General features: G+C 47.0%; 1 pseudogene; it reads right to left on the minus strand.

Annotated features, from left to right (window-relative positions):
* Window positions 1–4,752: 4,752 nt before the first annotated feature.
* LOC147889584 (uncharacterized) lies at window positions 4,753–5,418 on the minus strand (annotated as a pseudogene).
* Window positions 5,419–14,793: the final 9,375 nt, after the last annotated feature.

The following is a 14,793-nucleotide window of genomic DNA, read 5'->3' on the forward strand; positions in this document are numbered from 1 at the left end:
AATATCTACAACTACACTAGTCCCATGTGCAAACATTGCTGCACTCAATCTAGGCATGTCTGTAACACAAAGTTGTAAATGTTACAACTTTGTGTAACAATGTCTGCATCCAATGTAAACATCCTGCCCTTCTGCTTCCCTTTTGCTATCAAGTGACCTTTATTTTTCATATCCTCAACAAAGCATCCATGAGGATTAAACTACCCTATAAGCCCTACTCAACCATTTGACCAACAGAAACTAGGTTCTTGGTGATATTCGAGACATGAAATACATCAAACATGTATTTCTTTTTCCCACCTTGCATAGAGAAAGGAATTTTACCAATCTGCACAATAGGATGTGCAGTATCATCACCGATCTCCACAAATCCTAGTCTTTCCATTTTCCTTGCATCGTGCATCCATTCTGCATGACCTGTCATGTGGTTTGATGCACCTTAGTCAACATACCACACATCATTGCTTTCTTCTTCACTTGTCACAAAATTTGTCATGTGCTGCATCATAAACAAATGCTCATTTCTGTCATCACCCTGTCTACTAGAGGATCCATAATTGCCTTGCTGCAATTTTCCATTCATGATGTCATTTTGCTTTTTGTAGCAGTCTTTAGCCATATGACCCATTTTACCATAGTAGTAGCATTCAACATTACTGTTTTGCATTTTGGCCTCTCTGCCATCCACCACGACCTCTTTGGCTCCCCTTGCCTCTAAGGTTACCACATCCTCCTCCATAGGACTGGTTTTCTTGAATTTGCTGCATATTTTGATTTCTACCATGGCCTCCAGATCGGCCTGCTCTACCTGTGCCTCTACCTCTTCCAGCATTTGAGTAGAAGACAACTTTTTTTGAAGTTCCTCGTGAAGAAGATGCACCACCATTTCTGGGCTCTTTAGAAATTAGAAGAGCAATCAACTCCCCAAAATCAGGAAAATTCTCATGGATGGTAATGGACGTCTGGAACTGTGCATAATCCTTTCCTAGACCATTCAAGGTCACAGAAACTAAATCATCATCTTCCACTAGCGACCCATGGAAGCAAGTGCATCTGTAATCTTTTTCACCTGCATGTGGTAGTCATTGATGCTCATATTTTCTCTTTGCACATTATGTAACTCCTACTTGAGCTGCATTTTCCTGGCTTGCATATTTGTGCTATACATTTTTGTCAGAGTATCCCATGCCTCCTTCGGCATGCTTGACAATCATAGAATCAAAAATACTGATAGACAGCCAGTACATAACTTTCCTGATTCTCTCATGCCAGCCTTTAAATGCCTACAACTTCTATTGATTGGGAACATTAGGAATAACTCTTTTTTTTTGCGCAAAAAGTAGTGCTAGTTATATTACTTGAAAGCGAGAGTACAAGAAGGCCTGAAGGCCAACGGGTTGTAATCACAAAACGGATTCAGCTCGAGAAGTCAAAAAGCTAAATACAAGCCTCCTAGGGCATAATCATCGGAGAGTGGACAAACAGCCACGGTGGAGGGGCGTAATGCCACTGAAGACTCTGAGTGGAGTGCTGGAAGAATAGTTCCCGGTGGTCCCAGTCGCGAAGGAAACGTCATCTCCTTTCCTTCCCTACCTGGGATTCTCCCTAAATCTGATCCCACTGACCCTTGAGCATGTGAATGATCGTGCTCCAGATATCTGCGAGGTTCTAGGTGGTAGAAGAAGTTTGAGCTCCTACAGTCTACGCGCATCTGGAAGTCCAGATATGCCAGCCTGTGATGCTCCCTATGATCTCCCAAACTGGGTGCCGAGGTGTCGCTCCTGCATCTGTCTCTATCAAATGCCACGGGAAGCTGTCCATGTATGCCCAAGTGGCTTGCATGATGAAAAAGATGGGATCCTGTCTAGAGAACTCATAGGCCAAGTGATGTCTCGGCTCAGTGTTGCACCAACAAACGGCTCCCCAAGTGATCGGTCCTAGCTCGGGTGTAGCCCTAGCTAAGATCCCCATGATTCCCTTCCAAACCATCTGCGCATGTGAGCAGCTCCAAAGGCAATGCTTTAGGGACTCCTCCTCCTGAAGACACATCTGACAATGCCCCTCCTGCCCCATCTCTCTCAACCAGCTACCAACTAGAAGCCCCTTGTGTGCCACCATCCAAAGGAAGTAGGAGATCTTCCTCGGATGCCAACTGGCCCAAAGAGTCTTCCAAAAGGTGCGAAGAAAGACCAAGGATATCCCCTGGGCATACCACCTATGTGCTTGTGTGGGTAGCCCACGCTGGAGAGCCCCAAGAGCGGCCTGTGCATGTACTATAAGAAAAGAAGGGGGTAGGGTTCTCTGAGGTCTCCAACGGTGGCCAAAGCCACTCCTTTGGTCCCACTCCACCTCTGACAAGGAATGGCCCTCCCATATCCAGAGTCTCCAATCCTGGTCCTGCATAATCAGGGGGTCTATATGCCAAGTCTTCCCTTGTAGCCCTACAATGCGAAGGCGCTGCTAGGGAAGCTGGGGGTCGATCACGGCCTCTCTGCTCTGTAGGCGACTGTCATCAGTGATGGAGAAGAAATGTATCGAAGAATCCGAGAAGAGACCTACCACCACCAAAGGAATGCCTCGTGGAGTGAACTATCCTAGCCACCTCTCATCTCCCGAGAGAAGCTGTCCGGTGCCTACAGGAGTCCTCCAACATGCAGGGATGGCAGCATCAATCTCCGCTCGTCGAGCCTGGATCCCACGTGCCATAGCTACTGTTGCTGCCAGCTCGTCTGGGCTCATCCTACTGTAGACATCCCTCCAAACCCGGAATGAGCATGCGAGCCCATGTGCCCAGAGTGCCCAAGGGATATGGGATCTCTCTCCAAGCTGACGACCTGTATCATCTGTCACCTGGCTGCTCCAGATCAAAGGCTGTCTGTCTGTCTCCTCTCGGCAGCTAGGGGGAACCTGAGAAAGGCTATGCCGCAACTTCCTCCATACCGAGATGAGGCTACGGAGGAAAGGGGAACGGGGCTGAGTCAAAGGAGCTGAAGTGAAGATCCATCTAATGGAAGGCTGCCAAACACCCCCTCTCTTTGGAGTACACCCATTGAGACCATGCTGTAGCAAGAGCTTCCACGTCTATCCTCCTGGGGTCAGACCACGAATGACTAGCTTGCCAAGAAGTGCCTGACTCTGCAGCTATGGATCTATAATGCCAAGGCCACCCTCTGCCTGGGGAAGAATGACCGTCTGCCAGGCGACCCTAGCTCTGGTGGTGCCGGAACCGTCTGAACCTGACCATAGGAAGTTCCGCACCAATCTCCTCAGTTGGGCTACACAAGACCTCGAAAAGCACCAGCAAGAGGCCACATACCAAGCAGTGGCAAGAAGGACCTAGTTGACCACAAGGGCCCCGCCTGCCAAGGAAAGCCGAGCCGTGCTCTAGAAAGCAATCTTCCGTCGTATGGAGGCTAGGACTGGCAAGAACTACTGAGCCGGTGTGATGTCCAGGCCTACCTGGAATCCCAAGTAACATATTGTTTGTCCTCTAGGGATCCAGCGAAACCCCAAGAAAATACCCCACTGTGAGCTCGGCTCTCGGATCTATAAGAAAACCAACTGACTTATGCCAGTTGATTTTCGCCCCAGTCGCACGATAAAAAATCTCTAGGGATAGTCTCACTCGCTCTAGTGACTCGACATCATCCTGCACATATAGAGCTGTGTCGTCTGCATACTCGGAGTCCAACAACTCGGCATCCTCTCGAATAGGGAGACGCATCCCGTGAAGACTAGTAGTATGAGCTCGAAGGAAGTGTGTCATGGCCTCCGCAAAAAATAGGAAAAGGTAAGGCGCTAATGGACAGCCTTGTCGCACCGAGCACTCGAGTGTGAATCTCTCCCCCATCCTGCCGCTAATGATAACCCGACTGGAGGCCGATCTATAAAGGCTAGCAATACCTTTGATCCACTCGTCCGAGAAATCGAACTGAGTGAGTGTATTTTCCAAGAAGGACTAGTCTACCCTATCGTATGCCTTCTCAAAGTCGAGGAGGAGTATGGCAAGGTGCTGGCCACTGTGCTGGGCCCATTCTGTCACCTCTGAGAAAGTGAAGATGTTGTCCAAGATGCTACGATCTTGGACAAAACCAGTTTGGGTGTCATGAATCAAGTCGTGTAGCAGGGGGCAGATGCGACTGCTGATCATCTTGGCGAGGATTTTGTAGGCGGTCGGAAGGAGGGTGATTGGGCGCCACTGTCGGATCTCCTGGCGGTCCCCCCCTTTGGGGATGAGGCAAATCAGGCCTGTCGCAAGGCTCTCTGCTGGCATCTGCCCACTAGAGAAGATGTGCTGGAAGGCTGCGAGCAAGGGTCGGTGGATCTACTCCCAAAAGGTGGTGAAGAAAGCTCTAGAGAGGCCATCCTCACCTGGGCATTTCTGCCCATCAATAGCACTCACCACATCCTGCAACTCTACAACAATGAAAGGAGCGAGAAGGGTGTCGCTCATGTTGGGCACCACGAGTCTCGGTATAGACCTCCACACCTCCTCTCTGCAAATGCGGCCACGAGGGTTTGGGGGCTCCTGCTGGAATAATGATCTGTAAAAGTCTATCGCCAAGTCTCGGACCTCATCTGGATCTGCTGTCCTGACACTACCATCCTACGTCCTAAGGGAACGGAGCTGCTCCCCTGCTGATCTCTGTCCATGAGTCCTAAAGAACTCGCTGCACATCCTGTCGCCTTTCCTAGCCCAGAAGGACTTGGAAGCATGAAATGAAAACTCTGATCGATGCTGGGTAATCTCCTCTAGCATGGCTTAGGCCCGCCGAACCTCCTGCTGTCTGAGCTCCTCAGAGCCAGGAGAGGACTGCTGCATCCTCTAAATCGAGGCGAGATCATGTCTGAGACCCCTCTCCTATGCCCAACACCGCTGTCTGACCTGAATCGCCTCCTACTAGAAAATGCAGCTAGACTCAGTAAACGCCTGAGCTACCTATGCTGCCAAATCCCTGGTGGGGTCCCACTCCTGCTTCCAAAGGTCCACTATCCTACTGTGAACCCCTACTGTGAACCGCTGCTCTGGTGTAGATGGAATCTGGGATCCGACATGAGCGTGGAGGTGAGGACTGAGAGGTCGACTAGGATGACTGGGGCATGGTCTGAAAGTGTCATCCCTGGAACCACTCTTGGCTCTCCTCCTCTGCCAAGCGCCCAATCACTAACATAAAAACGGTCCAGCTACTCCAGGAGTCTGCCTCCCTCCCTCCTGTAGCCCCAAGAGAAGTCCAGACTCCGAGGCCATCTGCGAAAGGATGGCTCCCTTCAGCTGTCCCAACCTCCCACTGCAAAGAGGAAGGAGTCCCAATCTGCCTGCTCTGCCTGAGCTATACCGAGGAACTCTGGGCCCCTTCCCTTCTGATCCTCTAAGGTATCAAGGTTGTTGAAGTCCCCTCCTACAATCCAAGAGTCCATCTCTGGCAACAGGTCTGTCAAGGATCTCCAAAAAACGGATCTACGTCTGAGATCAGTCGGTGCGTAGACATTGAGGATATCGATGCGGGATCCCTCAATATGCAGGCCCACCCAAAGCGCACGTCCTGGGATCAAAGTGCCAAAACCAAACACATGCTGAACTAGAGAAGCGTCGATGGAGGTGCAGACACCCCCGCTTCTCCCCTGCTCACCAATCAAAGGTTCCCAGTAAGTGTGGGAGCGTCTTGTGAGGACCTTCCCACAAATACTGGTCTGTGATGCCAAAAGCTTGTGTTCCTATAGTAGGAGCACATCTACCTTTCCCACCATGGCTAGCTGGAGCTCCTGTCTGAGCACCATCTTCCTGGGGCCACGGGTGCCTGATGAGTGGAACCTGTTAACGTTCCAAGAGATAATGCATAAACTCATGAGGAGGGAAGGTGGGCCACAAATAGCTGTCTGCTTGTGGTCGAGGTCAAAGTGGTCGGGGGATGTCCTGTGTGGAGGCGGAGGCGCTTCTATGAAGGTTTCGAAGGGGATGTCGGATCATCGGACCCATCCTCTAAAACCTTCAGCAGAGGGGAAAGGCCCTTCGTCCTGTGGTGGTAAGCTCTCTCTAACCAGCTCGATGCCTCTAGCAAGGAGATGCCGTAGAAGCCCGCAACCTCTGAAGTCCTCCAGGGATGAAGCCCATCCGCGTAGGCCCACTCCAGCGGTGGCCTAATAATGACCAGGAGTCGGAAACGTTTGGCGCTGTGGTGCCAATGCATACAAACATCACCCTCCTGCCACTGCTGCTGAAGAAGCTCCACTGCTCTGCTACCAATCCAGTCCTGCACCTGCTCCTGGGTCTGGTCTCGTATCGTCTCCCAAACATTTTCATTCATCCATTGCTCACTCCCTTCACTGGAGATAGTGAAGGAATAGCTAGGACCATCGTGCGGAGCTAGAATGGACACCTTACCCTCCACCCCCTTGCGGAGGAAGAAGATGCTGATGTCTAGGCATGTGGGAAAGGAGCCAATACCCGCTGCATCCAAGTAGTCCCAAGGACCTGCTCGGTAGAACTCCAATGGAAGAGCTCTAGGAGCAGCCCTTGGGCTTGGGGATGAAGATGAGGAGTCTGAACCAGAGGGAGGGGAGCTGCTGGCCACCTATGGGGAAGAGCCTCTCCCCATCGTCGGGCCCGGAGGCATGGACGAGGATGAGGTCTGTGCTGGCTTCAGGGCTACAGGTGGTGCAGGTGGAGGAGGGGGGGGGGATTCCTTCTGTATCATGCTCGAGGAAGAGAGAGGCGTGGAAGCCGCTAGTGCAGGAAGGGAACCTGGAGGGGGTGGGGTCGGAGAATCGAGGAGGAGGGGGGAGGGCAGGATGAGGGCTGAGGGGGAGGCTGGCTGACCTTCTCCTTACCCTTCTCCTTCCCCTTACCGAGCTACTGATGGGTAGGGATCATCTGAGGGGGCTCTTGCTGTGGCTGGGAAGGTTTTTTGGAGCCTGCTTTGTTGCCCTTCCGTTTCATTTGACTTCCATCTAGCCTTCCCCTTCGGGAGGGGATGTCGCTGACTGGAGTGGAGTATCCTGAACTGCCTGACTGGGGGTCTTCTGAGGTTCCGTACCCGTGAAGCGAGGACATGAGCGAGCCTGGTGCCCGAAGCCGTGGCATCTCAGACACTGGTTTGGGCGCCACTGACCAGAATGCACTGCGTCACCACACCTGTGTCTGTCTCTATCTCGAACTCCGAGGGGATGCTCTGCAGATCAAGGACTGCCACTTTGACACATGGCACTCCTTGGGTTGCCACCGCATCAATGTAGGTGTCCTGCATAGGCCAACCAAAGTGCGCCCCCAGGTCCTTGATGATCGGGTGAAGCTCGGTTGCGAGACCTGGGAAGACAAGGGTAACTGGGTGTCGAGGAATATGAAAGCGAGCATCGAAGTCCGCTACACTGAAGCCCCTGTACCAAGGGACCATGAGAATGATCTTCCCACCCATAGAGGTAGGGGATCGTCTAACCATGTCGCTCGCAGCCTGTGCTGAGGAGAGCTTAAGCCAGAAAATGCCATGTCCCATGAGTGCAACCTCCTCAATGTGATTGTCCTCGAGGTAGAGGGTGGACACTGCAACCAGTCCCTGATGTCTGCTCGTGAAGGGGAGTAGCCAATGACCCTCCCATAAACTGATGTCCGGGAGAAGTCCGTGGCGGCCTGCTTCACCAAGGAGACCTGGTGCTCTGTCAAAGTGATGCGATAGGCTGATGGAGGGGGGGGTCCGTCTGGGCCACCGGTTCCGGGCACGTAGCTGCCATATCGCTTGACTAACTACGAACTCCCAAGGTGGGGAAGGAAAGGAAGATGAAGGGGGAGGAATGGGAAACGAGTGGAGAGGGTAGGTGAAGTGAGGTGAGGTCATTAGGAATAACTGGTTCTTGTTCATCTCCAGTAATGAACTCCCAATAGCCTTTTCCCTTAAGGAAATTCATCATTCTAAACTTCCATGCTAGGAAGTTATTCTTGTCAAGCTTTTCAGTGACAATCTATGAAACAACATCAGACGCCATTACAGAACACTGCAAAAATATTCTGTCACTACAAAAAACACAACTTCCACCTCACAAGTGCAAATTTGCAAAACTAACGAAAGTGGTATTTGACCACACAGTCACTTCCTAGTGACGATTTTGCATCAATAGGAAATAAGAATGATTCTGTCACTCCCAATATCTCTGCACATAGGCATATGATGCAATTTCTATGGCAACTTTTCATCGACCTGCAGAACAATGGTCGCAAAGCAAAAACAAGGCACCTTTTTGAGTCCCTATGGAAAACTTCCGCCACCAAAATGGGTCTCAAAATGGCCTCAAATCAAAAAAATAATGTCACCGAGGACCTCGCCCTCGCCTCTAGCATATAGTGCCCTCTCGCCCCCTCTAGCATATAGTGCCCTCTCGCCCAACTGTGAAGGGCATCCCAATTTGAGACAGTGCACTCTTGCACTCTTCGGCTGTGCTACCTGTAGAGATTTGCTCCCAAACTCGAAAAAGGAAAGCAACACTGATCCTCTTACCAAGACACCATGAACTTGGTTTGCTTTCTTGAGCTCCTTACCATGAACTGATCTCTGATACCATGTGAAGAGAGTGGGAGAGAGGTAAGGAATCTCATTTGCAGCTTTCTCACATACACAATGGGGGAATACACACAAAGGTGGAGGCTGAAAACAATTTTCCTCTTCTTAGTTGTGAAAGCCAAAAGGACTCTCTCTTAGTACAAAAGGAATAGACCCTATATGTGGGTCTCAAACCAAACTGAGCTAACCTAGGTGGCATACTAACTGAGCCACTAACTAGAGTACATAAAGATAGCCGTCATCTAGCTATTATTCATGGGTAGTGTACCAACTGCATCTGCAGCTAATAAGTCAGTGACATAAATGCACAACGTTCACCTTGGCATATCACGAGTGGAGCTTGATATCGCAACACCACATCCTCCACATGAAGTGTCTCTACAGAATCTTCTTGTACCACTACCTTGTTCCCTCTTGACTCATCCCGATCAGCACTAAGATAAAGACCAAAGGCCACTCCTTCCACCTCACCCTCTGAGCTGGAATCCTTGGAGCTACACCCTCTCTCTTCTTCTTCATCGGTTAAGTCAGAGCTCGAACTCTCTAATGTTGAAGACTCCTCCTTGATAACTTCCTTTTTGCGACTTCTAATGTTGTAGTGCACCTTCTTATTATCATTTCCCTACAAAATCAATTCTCCTGTATCCCACTTTTGAACAGCCTTCATGTTGCATAGCTCAAGCCTTCCCAAAATCAATGGATATGCTCATACATCTAGCTTGGTAGAGATCACCTGAAAAGTAGTCAGCACAGAAATTCCACACACATCCACTTCTAGATTCTTCACAACTCCCAAGGTCTTTACCCTAGTGTTGTAAGCCAATTTGATGCGATAAGGATGATGAGATATCGAGCTCCACTCGTGATATGCCAAGGTGACCGTTGTGCATTTATGTCACTGACTTGTTAGCTGCAGATGTGGTTGGTACACCGCCCATGAATAACAGCTGGATGACAGCTATCCTTATGTACTCTAGTTCGTGGCTCAGTTAGTATGCCACCTTAGTTAGCTAAGTTCGGTTTAAGACCCACATATAGGGTTCTTCTATTTCTTTGTACTAGAGTTCTTTTGGCTTACACAACTAAGAAGAGGAAAACTGTTTTCAGCCTCCACCTTTGTGTGTATTCCCCCATTGTGTATGTGAGAAAGCCACAAGAGAGACTCCTTCCTTCTCTCCCACTATCTTCACATGGTATCAGAGCCTGGTTCGTGGTAAGGAGCTCAAGAAAGCAAACCAAGTTCGCGGTGTCCTAGTAAGAGGACCAGTGTTGCTTTCCTTTTTCAAGTTTGGGAGCAAATCTCTGTAGGTAGCATAGCCAGAAAGTGCAAGAGTGCATTGTCTCAGATTGAGATGCCTTCACGGTGTGGCAAGAGGGTGATATATGCTACAGGTATGAGCAAAGCCCTCGATGACTTTTTTTTCTAATTCCAGGCCATTTCGGGGCCCATTTTGGAGGCGGAAGTTCTCCGCAAGCACTGAGAAAAAGGCCTTGGAGAGGCCTTGTTTTTGCTGTGCGACCACTGCTCTACAGGTCAGTGAAAAGTTGTTGCAGAAATTGCATCGTATGCCTGTGCACAGAGATATTGGGAGTTACAGAATCATCCTTATTGCCTGTTCATGCAAAATCGTCACTAGGAAGTGACTGTGTGGTCAAATACCATGTTCATTAGTTTTGCAGATATGCCCTTGTGAGGCAGAAGCTGTGTTTTTTGCAATGACAGAATATTTTGTAGTGTTCTGTAATGGCGTTTGATTCTCTTTCACAGATTGTCACTGAAAAGCTTGACAAGAACAACTTCCAAGCATGGAAGTTTAGAATGACGAATTTCCTTATGGGAAAAGGCTATTGGGAGTTCATTATAGGAAATGAAGAAGAACCAGTTCTTCCTAATGTTCCCAATCAACTGGAAATGTGGGCATTTAAAGGATGGCATGAGAGAGCCAGAAAAGTTATGTACTGGCTGTTTATCAGTATTTCAGATTCTATGATTGTGCATATTCAGGATGCAAGTATGCCAAAGGAGGCATGCGATACTTTGGCAAAAATGTACAGCACAAATAGACAAGCTAGGAAAATGCAGCTCAAGCAGGAGTTGCATAATGTGCAGAGAGAAAATATGAGCATCAAAGACTACCACATGAAGGTAAAGAAAATTGTAGATTCACTTGCTTCCATTGGGTCGCCAGTGGAAGATGATGATTTAGTTTCTGTGACCTTGAATGGTCTAGGAAAGGATTATGCACAGTTTCGGACATCCATTGCCATCCGTGAAAAATTTCCTAATTTTGAGGAATTGTTTGCTCTTCTAATTTCTGAAGAGCAGAGAAATGGTGGTGCATCTTCTTTAGGAGGAACTTCAAAAAAAACTATTTTCTACACAAATGCTGGAAGAGGTAGAGGCAGACGTAGAGCAGGTCAATCTGGAGGCCATGGTAGAAATCAGAATATGCAGCAAACTCAAGAAAACTAGTCCTATGGAGGAGGATGTGGTAACTCTAGAGGTAGGGGGGGCCAAAGAGGTCATGGTGGATGGCAAAGAGGCCAAAATGCAAACAACCATATTGAATGCTACTACTATGGTAAAATTTGTCATATGGCTAAAGACTGCTATAAAAAGTAGAATGACATCATGAATGGAAAATTGCAGCAAGGGAATTATGCATCTTCTAGTAGAAAGGGTGATGACAGAAATGAGCATCTGTTTATGGTGCAGCACATGATCAATTTTGTGACAAGTGTAGAAGAAAGCAATGATGTGTGGTATGTTGGCTCAAGTGCATCAAACCACATGACAAGTCATGCAGAACACAGGCAGGATGCAAGGAAAATGGAAAGACCAGGATTTGTGGAGACTGGTGATGATACTACACATCCTATTGTGCAGATTAGTAAAATTCCTTTGTCTATGTAGGATGGGAAAAAGAAATACCTATCTGATGTATTTCATGTCCCGAATATCACCAAGAACCTGGTTTCTATTGGCCAAATGGTTGAGTAGGGCTTGCAGGTAAGATTTAATCCTCATGGATGCTTTGTTGAGGATATGAAAAATAACGGTCACTTGATAGAAAAAGGAAAGAAGAAGGGCAGGATGTTTACGTTGGATGCACACGTGCATGAATTGAGTGTAGCAATGTTTGCACATGGGACCGGTGTAGTTGCAGATATTGATATTTGGCATAAATGCATTGGTCATGTTAATGTACAACGAGTTAAATCAATGCAAGCCAAAATATTGTTGTAGGATTGCCTAAATTCAAGGTTGCAAAAATGCATAAGGTATGTAAAGCCTGCCAATTTGGAAAACAGGCAAGGAAACCGTTTCTTAGACATGTTCAAGAGAGTAAGAAGCCATTGGAATTAATCCACTCTGATGTGTGGACTACTAAAGCTGCATCTATTAGGCTATCATTATTTTGTCACTTTTATTGATGACTATAGTAGAAAAGTTTGGGTGTATTTTATGAAAAATAAAAGTGAAGTGTTTGGGCATTTCAAAGCTTTTAAAGCTATGGTTGAAAAAGAAAAACGCCTACAAATAAAATGCCTAAGGTCAGATTGAAGGGGAGAGTACCTCTCAAATCAGTTTGCAAGGTTCCTGCAGGAGCATGGCATAAAGCAGCAATATTCATGTAGTCATACCCCACAGCAAAATGGACTTGCAGAAAGGAAAAACAGGCATATTGGAGAGGTATCTCGGACCATGCTAAATGAAAAAGACCTACCAGATTATTATTGGGCTAAAGCAGTTGCTACAGCAGTTTACATAATGAACAGGACTCCCACTGTAGCAATGCATGGCATGACGCTAGAGGAGATGTATACTGGTAGGAAACCAGATATTTTTCATTTGAAAATTTTTGGTTGCATTGCCTATGTTCATGTGTCAGATGAGTTGAGGTCCAAGTTGGATCCAAAAGCTGAGAAGTGCATCTTTATTGGTTACTCTTTGCAGCAAAAAGGGTATAGATGCTATAACCCTTGTACTCGTAAGTTTACAGTGAGCAGAGATGTTTTTGATGAAATGAGCAGTTGGTATAAACCAGTAAATGTGATTGATGATGTAGATGCACAAAATGGTAATGCTGCATAGAATTCACAACAGCAATCACAAAATATTAGTGGACCTGCAGTGTCCTCTAGTAGTGGTTCACATACTTTGCCATGGACAAGCAGATTGAGATGAGGAGAATCTCCTCAAAGCAATGCAGATAGTGGTATGTAGGTATCACGAAAACGAAAAGAGAAGGTAGATCATCCCATGTTTGATGTGAATGCAGGTCACTCTTATGTGGATGGTGAATCCAGTGGCTCAGAACAGAGCATTGATGATGAGTTGGGTATTCCTTCTGTTGTTACACCTAGAGTAAGGAAGACCAGGGATGTTTTGAGAGCACCTGAAAGAGAGTCTATTTTGCGCAGGTCTACCAGAGCTAGGTATCTTGTGGATAGGCTGAAAGATGATGGATTTACAGCCATTCACTATGCCTATATGATCAAAGTGATACAGGAACCAGAACCCACTTCTTTTGAGCAAGACATGGGAAAAGAAAAATGGGAGAAAGCCATGGATAAAGAAATGGTTGCCTTGGAAGCAAATGCTAAATGGGAATTGGTGCCTCCACCTAAAGACAAGGATGCAATTGGCTATAAGTGGGTTTATAAGGTGAAGTGCAATGCAGATGGTTCTGTGAACAGATACAAGGCAAGATTAGTTATCAAGGGTATGCACAGATATATGGCATTGATTATAAAGAAACATTCAGTCCAGTTGCAAGGATGGCAACTGTAAGAGCAGTCATTGCTATGGCTGCATCAAAGGAATGGTCTTTACATCAAATAAATGTAAATAATGCCTTCTTGCATGGTGATTTTCAAGAAGAGGTCTTTATGGAGCAGCCACCAGATTATGTTCATGCTATTCATCCTGAGTTTGTTTGCAGGTTTAAGAAAGCCTTGTATGGCTTGAAGTAAGCACCTAGAGCATGGTCTGACAAGATAGGATAGTATCTTGTCACTATTGGCTTTCAGATTTCCAAGGCAGATTTCTCACTTTATGTGAGAAAAATAGAGAAAGGTATTACGCTGCTTGTCATTTATGTTGATGATTTGATCATCACAGGTGATAGTAATGAAGATATCCTTCATGTGAAAATGCTACTCAAGCAGAAGTTTGAGATGAAGGATTTGGGAGAGCTGCGTTATTTCTTGGGCATTGAGGTGATTAGATCACCAAGTGGGATACGGCTCTTGCAGAGGCAGTATGGATTGGACATGCTGTCCAAATATGGGATGATAGGTTGTAAGCCTATTTCAGTTCCTTTGGAGCAGAATGTGAAGCTGAGCGCAGATGCAGGTGAGCTTCTGGAAGACCCTACTATGTACAGATGCATAGTAGGAAGTTTGATTTATATGACTATTACCAGGCTAGATTTGAGCTATGCTGTTGGATTGGTAACTCAGTTTATGCAGGCTCCAAGGAAACCGCATTTGGATGCGGCTAGACGCATACTCAAGTATGTGAAGTCCAGTGGATATGTGTTCTCTTTTGTAGGGGTTCAGATACAATTGCATGGATACACTAATGTTGATTGGGCTGGTAGTATTTCTGATAGACGATCTATCAGTGGATATGTGTTCTCTTTTGGGAGTGCTGCAGTCACTTGGAGCAGCAAGAAACAGCCTACAATTGCCTTGTCGAGCACAGAGGCTAAGTACAGGGGTGCAGCAATGGCTGCATGTGAGGTAGCTTGGTTGCATAAGCTACTTTATGATATGCATCAGTCTATAGATGGGCCAGTTGTCATTTATTGTGACAACATGAGTAGTATACACTTGGCAAATAACCCAGTCTATCATGCTAGAACAAAGCACATTGAGGTGCATTATCACTATGTGCAGGAGAAGGTTTTACTGGGTCTTATTGATCTAGTTTATGTCAGGGTGATATGCCAGGGTGACCGTTGTGTATTTATGTCACCGACTTGTTAGCTGCAGATGCAGTTGGTACACCGCCCATGAATAATAGTTGGATGACAACTATCCTTATGTACTCTAGTTCGTGGCTCAGTTAGTATGCCACCTTAGTTAGCTGAGTTTGGTTTAAGACCCACATATAGGGTTCTTCTATTTCTTTGTACTAGAGTTCTTTTGGCTTACATGAATAGGAAAACTGTTTTCAAACTCCACCTTTGTGTGTGTGCCCCCATTGTGTATGTGAGAAAGCCACAAGTGAGACTCC

This window comes from Dipteris shenzhenensis, chromosome 20 (genome assembly GCF_047967505.1).
Source record: "Dipteris shenzhenensis isolate YYH24624 ecotype China chromosome 20, Dip_SZ_1.0, whole genome shotgun sequence".
Classification (NCBI taxonomy): domain Eukaryota; kingdom Viridiplantae; phylum Streptophyta; class Polypodiopsida; order Gleicheniales; family Dipteridaceae; genus Dipteris; species Dipteris shenzhenensis.